An 11,060-nucleotide genomic window follows, 5' to 3' on the forward strand; every position below is an offset into this window, starting at 1 on the left:
ACAAAGAGGAGGGCTTCCACATTCAAATGTGCATGAATGTAAGAAAGACGGATTAGTAAAAAAACCTTGAGCACAAACCTCACAGGTAAGGCCATGCGGCCCAGAATGTCAGTTCTGTGACTGTTCTTTGCCTACCAACCCCTCAGAGACAGCCTCAAGTCACTTTCCCTCAACAAGTGAGTACTGTAGATCCCCTCTCCACGTACCAAGCACTGTGTGTTACTGATGTGTGAGGGTTCAGAGGTCTGATACTTCAGGGTTCTGCTACACCGGGTCATGCAGCTGTAGCTACCACTCGGATTGGTCTGGATGTTCTCCAGTGTGAGTTTTGGCTCCTTATTGGACAGCAGTGTTCCATTGAGACACCGCTGAAACTGGGCAGGAGGCACAGACTCAGCTGAACAAGACAGAGTGAGGTCTCTCCCTGATCCGTACTGTACACCTGTCTGTCTGTCTCTGGTCCATACAGAACACCTGTCTGTCTCTGGTCCATACTAAACACCTGTCTGTCTGTCTCTGGTCCATACAGAACACCTGTCTGTCTCTGGTCTAGGGCTGCACGATTAATCGATTTTAAATCGAAATCGCGATTTGAAATGATGCGATTAGCTAATCGCAAAGCCTGCGATTTGCCTGCGATATATATTTTTTATTTTTTTTATTTTATTTTTTTATCTATTTCAATGTTTACAGAAAGGACCTATTCTTTTTTACTGGACATTTTTATTAGCACTTTATTTAACTTGATTGCAGTATGTGCAATATTTAGATGCTGCTCCTGAGCCATAATTAAATAACCTTGTTTGTAGAAAGGTCCTATTTTATTTTCATATTGGAATTGTTCAAAAGAAATGGACACTTGAGAGAAACAAAATGGCAGCTGTTTAAAAAAACATACATAAATATGTTGTTCCAATTCATATCTTTTAAGTTCTCATCCTTGCATTAGAACAGTTTGATGGCATAAGAGCAGTTAACAGTTTGATGGTATCATGTGGTAATGCTCTCTGAAATTAGCCCATGATAGAAGGTGATAGACAGATTCATCCAATCACCTGCCAAGTATTTTTTGAAAGTACCTGCCCTTTTCCAAACAGCTTCCAATTAAGCTTTCCTAGATGGTTGTGTGAAACAAACCACCTGAGTCAGGTTAGTAATGCTCCATCACGTTTTAATCTGAAGCTTGATTTTAAAGCAACCCAACTGTATCAATGTGCACACACACACTTGGTCGCCATTCATCAAACTGCTTTATTGGTCACGTTGTACATTCAACATGCAGTAGCTGGTATAGCGCCCCTACAGGCCACTATCGGTACATCTCCCTTTTTCTAAGGATTAAGATGAAGTTGATCTCAGAGAATAACAGTTCACAGATATTACAAGTCTATATCTATAGCTTAGCATACGTACTAGAATTCTCAAGATGTACTCTCCAGCTTGTACAAATAAACAATCTAACGGTACTCTAAACAGTACAATTATTACACTTCTCTTAACTCTTCCCTTTTTTTTTTTTTTTTTTCATTGAAAACAAACTGTAATGGAACCATACAGCATCAATTCACAAATAACCTGAGTCCAGAAACAAACAGTAATGACCCTGAGAACAGAACTCCAAGTCCGCAATAAAAAATTAAATAAAAATAATAAACCCACCCTTTCTGTGCGTGTTATTAGCACTCCTCTACAAGTCTCCTAGGTTTGACAATGGACCTACTCGGCCTTTGAACCCGCTCCACCCCAGGGGAGGGTGACTCGACAGGAGGGCTGTCCGTGTCTGATTGAGTATGCCCCCCTTCTATTTGCTCTCCCGGAGTCTCCCTGTCATTGCCATTCTCTGCAGGCTGTGGTTCTGGGCGTGGAATCTTCAACAGGTGTCTCCGGTTCCTGCGGATTGTATTGCCATTCTCGGTAAGTACCTCGTATGATCTTGGAGCAGTCTCTTTAAGGACCTGTGCGACCGGTCCCCATCTTCCTTCGCATCTGACTCTCACTAGGTCCTCTCGTTCAAGAGGTCCCAAGGGCCGTGCTCTTTTGTCATAGGCACGTTTGGACCGGTCCTCTCTCTGTGTGGACCGGTGCTCTCTCTGTGTGCGGTGGTCAGCGCGCTGGAGCAGGTGCTCTGCTGACGGCAGCTTTGTCTTGAGCCTCCTGTTCATCAGCAACTCTGCTGGTGAGCGGCCACCTTCCAGCGGTGATGCTCTGTAGTTGAGGACTGCCAGGTACGGGTCCTCACCCGCTTCCGCTGCTTTCCTTAGCAGTCGTTTCACGATTTGCACTCCCTTTTCCGCTAGACCATTTGACTGCGGGTACAGTGGGCTTGAGGTTACATGCTTGAATCCATACTGTTTTCCGAACTCTGCGAACTCCTGGCAGCTAAACTGCGGCCCATTATCACTTACTAAAGTCACTGGAATACCGTGCCTTGCGAAAATAGACTTAGAATGAGCGATCACTTGCTTTGCTGTGGTATCAGACAACAGCGCATACTCTGGATAGTTTGAATGGTAGTCCACTATGATTAAATAGTCTCTCCCTTTCAGCTGAAATAAGTCTGCACCTACTTTTTCCCATGGCTCGGTTGGTTTGCTATGAGGCAGAAGCGGCTCTCTAGGCTGCATATATCTATGCTGTTGGCAAATCCCACATCGCTGTACTACAGTCTCAATATCTCTGTTCATGTATGGCCAAAACAGTACCTCACGAGCCCGCCTCTTGCTTTTCTCTATTCCCAAATGGCCCTCATGTGCTAACTTAGCCATCTCTGGTCTCATGGAGCCGGGAACTACTATTTTGTTACCTTTAAGGAGTACCCCGTCGATCACTGTCAGTTCATCTCTAGTGTGACGATACGGACTTGGCAGTATCCTGGCCTCATCTCCTGGTGAGAGGATGGCCGCTATGACCTCCTGCAACTCTCTGTCGCTTGCTGTTTCCTGCGAGAACTGGGCCCATTTCTCATTTGATGCAGGCAGCTGGGCCTTCACACAGTCCACATGGATTTGCACCTCCTGCTCGGTGCTGCTCGGGCCCGTGTCACTCAAACTCGCTCTGCTGAGAGCGTCTGCCACTATTAAGTACTTTCCTGGAGTGAACTCGAGCGTCATGTGGTACTTCTGTAGCCGTAACATGAGACGCTGGATGCGTGGCGGTGCATCTCCAAGTGGCTTTCTGGAAATGGCAATAAGCGGCTTGTGATCAGTCTCTAGTATTATTTCCCTGCCGTAGATATATTCATGGAACTTTTCACATCCGAAAACCGCGCCTAATGTCTCTTTCTCAATTTGCGCATAGTTGCGCTCTGCAGATGACATCGTTCGGGATGCGTAAGCGACGGGAAACCATTCTGTGCCGTGTCGTTGGAGCAGCACCGCTCCGAGACCCTCTTTGGATGCATCAGTAGAGACTTTGACCGGTTTGTCAACATCATAGTACTTTAACACCGGCTCTTTGATCAGGTTGGCCTTTAACACCTCCCACTCATTTGCATGTTCGTGTTCCCACTGCCATTCGTTTTGCTTTTCCAGTAGACTACGGAGGGCCTTTGAGCTTGCAGACAGATTTGGTATGAACTTCCCCATGTAGTTGACTAACCCTAATGCTCTTTGCAGGTCTGTTTTATCTTTTGGCGCTGGCATCTCTACTATTGCCCTTATTTTCTCTGGATCAGGCTGTATCCCTTCCGCGGACAACTTGTCACCTAGGTAAGTAACCTCTGTCACCCCAAACTCACATTTCGACTTGTTCAGTTTAAGCCCTGCTTTACGTGCTTGTTCTAGCACCCCGCGTAGCCTCTCGTCGTGTTCTTCTTTTGTTGTGCCCCAGACCACTATGTCGTCAATAAACACACCCACACCCTCCATACCATCAAACAGCTGCTGCACTGTTTTGTGGAACACCTCTGGAGCTGAGCATATCCCAAACGGTAAGCGGAGAAAGCAATGCCTTCCAAATGGTGTGTTAAAGGTACACAGTTTGGAGCTGTCTTCGTCTAGAACGATCTGATAGAACCCTGATGATGCGTCTAACTTAGAAAAGAAACGCGCGCCTGCCATAGCATTAGTTATGTCTGAGTTAGTTGGTAGTTTGTAGTGTTCTCTTTTGATCCACTTATTCAGGTCTTTTGGGTCTATACAGAGCCTCAAGTCACCATTCTTTTTCTCAACTATCACCAGAGAACTGACCCACTCAGTCGGCTCCTCTACTTTCCTCACTATGCCCTTCTCTATAAGGGCTTGTAGTTCTGCTTTCAGCCTAGCTTTAAGGGTCACCGGCACCTTCCTTGCCGGGTGGATGACAGGTTCCGCATTTGCTTTTAACTGGATTCTGTACTGCCCAGGTAGGCATCCTATACCACCGAAGACTTCTCTATATTGCTTCCTTATTTTTTCTGTGTCAGCTACAGTCTCATGCTGTTCCTCAGCTGCACCACTAGGTGTCACTACAGACCTGTCAATTACATGCACTCTTTTGATGAGGCCCAATCTCTCACAGGATTTCAGACCTAATATGGTCTGTCTATCACCCTCAACCAACACAAACATAGCATTAACAGAGTGCCCTTTCCTTGACAGTGTGACCCTACATACCCCTTTTGTAGGAATCGGTTCATCATTGTACGTTCTCAGATTAACCTTTTTCACATGCACTTTTGGCTTCTTGTACAGTTTATTAAAGTCTTTCATCGTCAGTATGTTCACCTGAGCCCCCGTGTCCAATTTCAGAGGAATTGTCGTTCCATTGATTTCCAGATTGGCTATCCACTCCTCCTTATTGTCCTCGTTCTCCACAGTTCCCACGAACCACTTCTCGTCATCCTCGTCTGTGTCGGTTGTGTCGCTGCCTTGTTGCACCACCTGTACTTTATTTGACAGGCAGCATCGGGCGTAGTGATTCTTCCTACCGCATTTGCGACAGTCCACACCGTAAGCCGGGCAGTTATTCGCTGCATGTCTGCCCCCGCATCTGTCACAGTCTGTGTCCTTTGTGGGCCTGGGCGCGTGGGACTTTCCTTTGCTGTTCCACCTGCTAGCGGCCCTCTCATGCACTCTCTCATGCACCGCGTCCACCGATGCTGGTTCGGGCTCGAATGACTTGAGCTGCATCTTGGCGCTCTCTGACGCCTGGCAGATTTGTACTGCCTTCTCCAGGCTCAAATTGGATTCTCTGAGCAGTTGCATTCTCACCTTCTTGTCGACAACGCCGATGACGACCTGATCCCTTATTAGCGAGTCACACAATGTGCCAAAGTTGCACGACTGGCTTTTCAGACGCAAGTCCGTGACAAACTGTTCAATGGATTCTGACTCGGCCTGTACTCTGTTGCGAAAAACATACCGTTCGTACGTCTCATTTTTCCTAGGTGTGCAATATTCCTCAAACTTTGCTAGCACTGCTGCATACTTTTGGTCATCGCCCTCAGGAAACCGAAACGTGTTGAAAACGTCCCTCACGGCTCTGCCTGCCACTGTGAGAAGCAGTGCTACCCTTCGACGTTCATGTTTCGCCTCTTCCAGACCGATTGCCAACACGTACAGCTCAAAACTTTGCTTGAAAGCTTTCCAGTTCTCGTGGACATTTCCACTTAACTTCAACTCGTCCGGCGACCGAATGTTATTCATCTTTGTAGGCTAGTGTCACCCCACTCCTGGTACCATGTATCAATGTGCACACACACACTTGGTCGCCATTCATCAAACTGCTTTATTGGTCACGTTGTACATTCAACATGCAGTAGCTGGTATAGCGCCCCTACAGGCCACTATCGGTACACCAACTTTAAAGCAACCCAATGTAAGTTTAGTTCTTTCACTCGTAGCTCGGGCTGTGGGGGTGCTAGAGGAGGGAGCCTCTAAGTCCCCTGAAGACGTACAAACAAACTGCACGTTGATACGACCTTCCTAGCCGGAGATATGGCCACACTTTACAAAAACTCCCCTTTTTTTTTTTTTTTTTTTTTTTTGCTATTTAAAAAATAAATATTCGCAAATTAATCGCAATCGCGATATCTGTCCAAATAATCGCAATTCGATTTTTTCCCCAAATCGTGCAGCCCTACTCTGGTCCATACAATACACCTGTCTGTCTGTCTCTGGTCCATACAGTACACCTGTCTGTCTGTCTCTGGTCCATACAGAACACCTGTCTGTCTCTGGTCCATACAGTACACCTGTCTGTCTGTCTGTCTCTGGTCCATACAGTACACCTGTCTGTCTGTCTGTCTCTGGTCCATACACTACACCTGGAGGAGTCACCCTCACTTCTGGGTTTACTGGACCATCTCTAATAAATGGTCCTTGTCAAACACCAACATTAAAAACTGCATGTTAACCAAAAGCTGAATTAAATTCTATACTGTATCTATATGGTCGTAGTGGGACACATTGGCTATGGTGAGAGTTCTGCCTCCGTCACCAAGCTAAACTCCCTCATTGGCTGTGACCTCAGAGCTGCAATTCAGCCAGAAGTAAGAGAGGGAGGAGCCAGAGGAGGAGCTGTAGAATAGATGTGGAACTGTACTAAGAGAAGCACTGAGAGTTATCACCACACTGGACACTGGCTGGCTGGTTAAAATCACAATAGCAACGTTCTCTTTACTTAGCATACAATTGAATCTAATGCCATACATGAAAGCTCAACAATAGCATTAGAAAATAAAAACATGTATACAATATTGTGAGAGGGGAAACAATACAACATGTAACATGTCAAATGTTGATGCGTTTAAATTTACCAGAGCTGTTCTGTTTTCCGTTTTCACCAGCGAAAGTATTTTCGTACATTAATTGTTCTAATTAAGACATCTAACAGTGGGTCAGTATTATGGCACACCTGGTTATACACTTGTATCACTGTGCCACACAGCCTTCCTCATCATAATGAAATCAAAAAAGCAATAATGATAACTCACCATAAACCCCCAGTGTAATACTTCCATTCTGTTGGGGGCCGGTAGCTGGTGTTATCACAGCTCTGTAGTCTCCACTGTCATTCAGGGTCAGATCCCAGAGCTCCAGAGATCCAGTAGAATTGTCCAAAGTGATCCTTTCTTTGTATCCAAGCCCTATGGTGTCAAGACCAGGGTGCATGGATGTTACTATACTAGTACCATTAAATATCCACTCTATTATAAGAAATGGGATGTCTGGTGGAGTGATGGTGGTGATAAATGTCACATTCCCTCCAACCCTTCCAACCAGGGGACCTGCTGGTAACACTCCTGCTCCACAACACCACCCTGGGGAGAGAAGGAGAGGTCTGGGTGACCATCTGGTCCTCTGTACTTTACATTTACACTTTACTGTACATTTATTATAAACAACATGACATGTGAGATGGTCTGATGACGCATGATAACATGAACCTGCATGATATTCTTAAGTGACATAGGGTGGAAAATAGATGTGAATATGTAACAGCATAATTATCCCCCTTTCAGCCTGAGGTTTGTACAATAAACATGTGAAGTACAGGAGATACAAATATATATGTCATTTGTACCTGTTTTAATTTGCATTACCTGACATTAAGAGTAGAATGGCGGTTGTAAGGTACGTAGTATGATCCATGCTGCACAGTGATGACCATCTCTGTCCCACCTGAGTCTCTATTCACACTCCTCTTCCTCTTTCTCCTCAAATGATCACAACATATTCACTTCTCGTTTATGTTCACTTCTCTATTGAGAAGGGAACAAACGTTCACTTCTCTATTTCCCTTACCTGTGCTCCGACCAAAGTCCCTGATTGAGGATAACATCAACACTGTGCAATAAAACTATAGACACTAACTAACAGTGCTGAATATTATCCTCATTGATCAATCAATCAGACTTTATTTATATAGCACAAGTCATACATTGAATGCAACTCCAAGTGCTGAACATAAAAACAAAGAATTATGAAACACGGGACGTGATGTTATACTGTCCATTGTGCCAATGGATGGTACGCACATGAGGTTTGCCTTGATGTTGAGAGTGGCATGGGAGCTGTATCTCAGACATGGGAAGGATGTTAAATTTCGGGACACATCATCAGTAGAGTACCTTTGAATCATGGGGTGTTTCGGCCTTTTCAACACTAGACACCCTCATCTAAGGCGGCCAGCTACAGGGTGATCAAGCCTGAGCTTGTGTCCCATGCCCAATCATGAGAATTGCCTGGTTGTTTAAATGGCGCAGCCCACGGGACTATGCAAGGCAGGGGTGTCCTCTTCCCTGAGTCAGGCCTAGAGCAGACCGCATACCTTGTTCACCCTCCTCCTGGAGGGTTCTGACCTGGGTTCTCAAGTGGGAGTGGGGGTAGGGGGGGGATTAGTGAGCGGGTCATGTTGCTGTTCTTTGAGCCCAGCAAGGGTCCTTCCGCTTGATCCATATCCACTGGCTGCTTCTTTCGGCCGCTTCAGAGAGTGATCTAATTGTCTGTCGCAGAGCCTGTCCATGGATGCCAAGGTCTTTCAGCAGCCTAACGGTGGAAGAAGCCACGAAACCTCTGCATCCCACTTCAACCGGATAGACTTTTGCCTTCCATCCTCGTTGTTGAGCGTCTGCTGCCAGTTCTGTGTAGCGCAGTTTCTTGCGCTCATAGGCCTCTTCAGCTGAATTCTCCCACGGGACTGTGAGCTCTATGATGTAAACAGACTTCAGTGAAGGGGACCAGAGTACCAAGTCTGGTCTAAGGGTGGTGGCTGCAATCTCGGGTGGAAAGATTAGTTGCTGGCCAATATCGACTAGCATCTTCCAATCCCGGGCCATGGCTAGCTGTCCAGCTTCTGGTTTGGTTGGAGGATGGTTGGACTTTTTCTGTCCCTCTCGGATGAATGTTGGTGCTGTGATGGAATTGGTTGCTCTGATGGTAGCTCTGATGATGAAGCTGATGTTGCTTGCCTCCATTCCCCAGAGCTCCCTCCAGCTGAGCTTTCTCCTTTCCAGACCTTCCCACCTCATCCATTGAATTCAACATAAAAACAATAGTAAGTAAAAAACAAAAACAACTATAAACCCCTCTGGTTAATGATTTACAGTATCAGCTTATCCGCTCCATCTAAGGTTAGTGTGTGGCATACAGAACTGTGAGCTCCAACTCCATTAGTGTCATTTAGAGTCTAACACACACACACACACACACACACACACACACACACACACAATGATGTGTGTTTGTTGCTAAAAGTATTGTGTTTCCCACAGGTCCGATCTCCTCCAACACACAGAAACCTACCAGCCCAAATACACACACGGGAAACACTGGAGAGGTGAGAGGACAATGGATGATCATCCGGAGTCAGATGTTTGAGAATTGGCCTTAAAACCAACTCATGTAGCTTTCTCCTAGTGGAGCCAAATGAAGATAAGTAAAAGCAAAAATCAGGAATGGTAAAAACATTTTGGCGTCACCTCTAGGTGTGTCTGCTCAAATCAACATAAACGTTGCACCAAAATAGGCGGCGCAGTAGTGTTGAGAATGGAGTGGGCAAATGAGCCATTCCACGTTAATAATTAAAAAGGGGATATAAGACACTTATTTTGGCATAATGGCCACAGGAGTTCTTCTTCGGCGTATGGGTTGTTGTTTTCCTCTCCACTCCACCAGGCTCGGGGCCGAGGGGCTACCCTTTTACCACCCCGAGACCTGGTTGAGGGGCTCACCCGGGCTATATTTCTGGACACCCCTCCAGAAGCCACGTCATCGTCTCGTCATATAATACCGACAGACGATGCATCCCGTTGGGTGGGTGGTAAACCGGGCAATCCAGGATAACATGGTCTGCGGTTTGGTCCTCTGCGCCACACTCGCACGACGCATTTGGGGCCAAGCCCCATCTGTGCATTGATGAGCGGAAACGCCCGACGCCGGTCCGGAGATGATTGAGCCTCACCCAGGATAGCCTTGGCAAGTCCATCCCGAGGGGCTCAGGGCCGGCGACTGGGATGTGCAGGGCCGGACTTATGCATGGGCTACCCTGGGCTTGAGCCCAGGGGCCCCGGGCTACAAGGGGCCCCAAAATAAATCCAAATGTATGAATAAATATTTGCTCTTTGATTTTGAATTCATAAATTACGTTCAAATTGGAAAAAATTGTTTTGTCGCAGCGCAGGGCACGGAAATACAGCCCCCCCCCCCTCCCCCGCGGGCATGGAAATACAGCCCCTATCACTATTCCTACTGGACGCTCTGATGAATGACGTGTTTTAATTTGTTTAATTATACTGTATATTTAGGCCAATGGAGAGGTTTACATCGACGCGTCACGTGCAGGGCAGGGGCATCATCTTTGGTGGAGCGATTGTCAATGTCATGATCATGGCGGACAGGAGGAATTACGAGAGTGGAGCGCAAAAAATAAAAATGAAAAATGAAAAAAGGGAGACACTGAGAAAAACTCCAAAACTTACTGGGTTTTTCAAACCAGTCGTAGATGCTTCATGAGTTCAGACACTCGCGCCCAGACACATACTGTAGCTGTCCAATACACACCTCACTTACATTTCGTCTCAGGCACCCACACACTCCCCCCACGTAGGCCCTGTTAGTGTAGGTTTGTTATTTTGTCTGTCTTTATTAAATAAACATGTTATTATTGTCACCCTTGTCTCTGTGTCCGTCTGTTCTGGGGTTCTGCCACATTTGACCGCTTGGTTCAGGCCTAACACTTGCTTTTTCTCCGTGCGCCACATATAATCCGCCCATCCTGCCTAAACTCACGTTTAGCCTCCCTGTTGTTAAGGTGGAAGGCAGCCGACACTGTCTTTGCCTCGCTAAGCTTCAATCTCCATTTCCGGAAGTATGCTTGCCACAGCAGTTGTTGGGGTTTAAATAACCTTGTTTGTGTATGCGTTCTATAATAACCCAGACGGGCCGCTAGTGGTTACTGTTGATACTGACTTTTGTGTCTCCTCTAACATCTGACTGCAGCAAATGTTAAACCATTCTCACGTTGAGTTAGCAGGCCCCCTAACGATGCTCCATTGTAGAGTTCCTCCTTATTACCCCTAACCTAAGTACTTCTTATCCACGGACCCAGATGGGCATCCGAAGTGATATAAAGAGTTTACC

Source organism: Nansenia antarctica (genome assembly GCF_963989245.1).
Source record: "Nansenia antarctica genome assembly, chromosome: 2".
NCBI classification, from domain to species: Eukaryota; Metazoa; Chordata; class Actinopteri; order Argentiniformes; family Microstomatidae; genus Nansenia; species Nansenia antarctica.